Source organism: Ylistrum balloti, unplaced genomic scaffold (genome assembly GCF_031769215.1).
Source record: "Ylistrum balloti isolate Yb309-2 unplaced genomic scaffold, AGI_CSIRO_Ybal_v1 Utg371288, whole genome shotgun sequence".
In the NCBI taxonomy this organism is placed as follows: domain Eukaryota; kingdom Metazoa; phylum Mollusca; class Bivalvia; order Pectinida; family Pectinidae; genus Ylistrum; species Ylistrum balloti.
This window is the reverse complement of record NW_026782691.1, coordinates 859,151-861,758: the sequence shown is the minus strand read 5'-3', so window position 1 is coordinate 861,758 and position 2,608 is coordinate 859,151.

The following is a 2,608-nucleotide window of genomic DNA, read 5'->3' as shown; positions in this document are numbered from 1 at the left end:
ATGTATGTGAATGTTCAGTGTGAAGGCAAACAACGTGCTGCACTTCATTAGAATCGCCTGTAAGCGAGATCCGATTGTATATTACCTTACATTGTTTTGCTGTGGTCTCCTTATTTCCTAATCCACCAAAATTCAAGAAAGTAGCCAGTGGAATTATATTATTTATAAATTACTCAAATAAATATCAAGGCATACCTTTATTGTGCACCTGATTTTCTTGTGTCATTTTGCAGATTCACCCTGCATATTGTTATGTATTAAAATATGAATGAAAATGTCCCTTAGTTTCATGTTTTTATTAAGACTCCCACAGTCACACTGCATGTGACTAGATATATTATTAATTAGTGCATCTCATGGTCAGAGGCTGTTAGCTGCTGTGTGGTACTTTGCATTCAGTGTTCTGCATGCTGATATAACCTTTAATAGATTGGCAATATGTATTCACACATATTATTCACTCTACAAATTAAGTGCGCAAATCCTGTGATATATTGTTCCTTACCCCTACCCCCACCACCACCCCCTTGAAATGAGGTCCAGCAACTCATGAGGTCTGAAGTCGCATGAATGACCCTGATATATAACTAATTGCACTTTGATATTTAAGCCATCAGAAATATATATCTATATAGCCTTTCTCATTGCCACAATCAAGTTATTTATTACTATTTAAAAAAAGGATGAATTTGAATAAAATGCTATTTATTATTTCTTAATTGTTCTATTTTATTGTGTTTTTTTTTCTTCTTTCTTTTTTTGTTTGGAGCGGGGGGGGGGGGGGGTATTATATGTCAGTTTATTGTTAAAATTATCCTGTGCAAAATAACTGAGGAGTATATTTTTTTCAGTAATCTTTACATTTTAAATATTTTCGTTATTTTTTCTGTAATTTTGATTCCCGATAACTCCACTTTAACATGACTACAGCATAGAACTTGTTCTCCGCTTTAAAATGAAGTATTAGATGATACATGGGCTAGTGACCGAGCTACACCTTTTTAGTGGGATTTCTATCATGAGGCTTACTGTATAGCTATGGTTTGGAGCTAGCGGCAATACCTTCCCAAGATGGTGGCGCTGCAGACACGTTGCGTCAACAGTCGCGGATAGGCCGTGCGGCATCTAGGTTAGATATCTATGATCTCATTTGTTGAATCAAGTAATCCAAGGGAGGAAACTCGTGAAAATGTGACCTGAGTAATTCACCACAAAATTCGCCGCTGTGGACACTTTGGAACATTGATGATTACATACATGCAGATAATTAGATATGTATATATATTTTCTGTTTTATTTTTCCTTGTGAGAACATTTAAGGTATTTTAAAATTTCTGTTTTTTATTTACAAATACATTATGAATGTTACCATTATAGTTTATAACTTAAGGTGACGTTAAAGACGCTATACTCAAACTTTATCAAGTCTTTACCTAAAAATAAATATTTCACGGACATTTGAATTTACGCTAATTGTTGATCGTAATTGTCCACATATATCAATGTTTAAATATGGCAACATTTTCTTGGAAAATCTTAAGAAAGCTTAGAAGATATCGAATAAGATGCACCAACGTACCAGGCATACAAGTGAAACATTATGTACAATTGGCCTAGAACATAGAAACAAACTTCATACAGTTACTCGTCTTCACTCTACATGGTAAGCTAGGGAGGTACAACTTTAATAATCGCCTAATATCAAGTCAATTCGTCGCTATATCACTACTGTAATATAGCATGGAACATTTTCCATTGGCTGCCCCAATCAGAAATGGCATGTGTGACGTCATGATATAAACAATGAAATTTCGTCATAAATTGAAGTGGCGCAACAAAATGGCTGCGTCTGTCTTATTTTTTCTCTCTGCATTTTGACTTTAAAGCATATCCCACTAAAACCACAAAATGTAACTTTCCTTAGACGTGTAATAAAAATTATCTTATGGAATCATTTGTTTAGTTCATCCATTTCATGAAATCTATGAACCTCGTCAGTGGCGTAGCAATAATGCATGCGTGTATGCTATAGTCTAATTCTGCTGAGATAATTGTTTTAATCTTGTTTTTACTTTTACTTCTAAACAGATGGTTATGGCCTATATGGATCTTTAACTTCCGGCCGAACTTTTAAGGCTATTTTAACAAACCTCATTTTCATGAATCTTCCTTAAATTTTCCACTGGAAAGCAGAAGTCTTTCCCCTTTACTTACATAACGCATGAAAGTGGGGCCAGTAACTAATCTATCAGTGTGTAAGCACCCGCTATGAATACCATTGATTAAACAATACTTATATCCTAATGAACCATTTAGTTAAGTCAGAATTCAATATGTAGTTATAATAAGTTTACACTTGATACTTCAGACGTCATTGGTTTGCGAAATAATCCAAAAGAAGCACACAAAGCAAATAGAAACGAAGTTATCTTTTCGCGCGCAATACAATGCGAGGCCACGTGATAGACATCGTCATAGTGATTGGATTGTTGAAGCCGCCATGTTTGTTTTGGAATGTTACCCTTACATGTGCATACCGGTTGTATTCTTCGTTAAAATGTAAAACATCTTGAGCATTTGGGTAGTCAGTAATTTGAACAGTATCAAA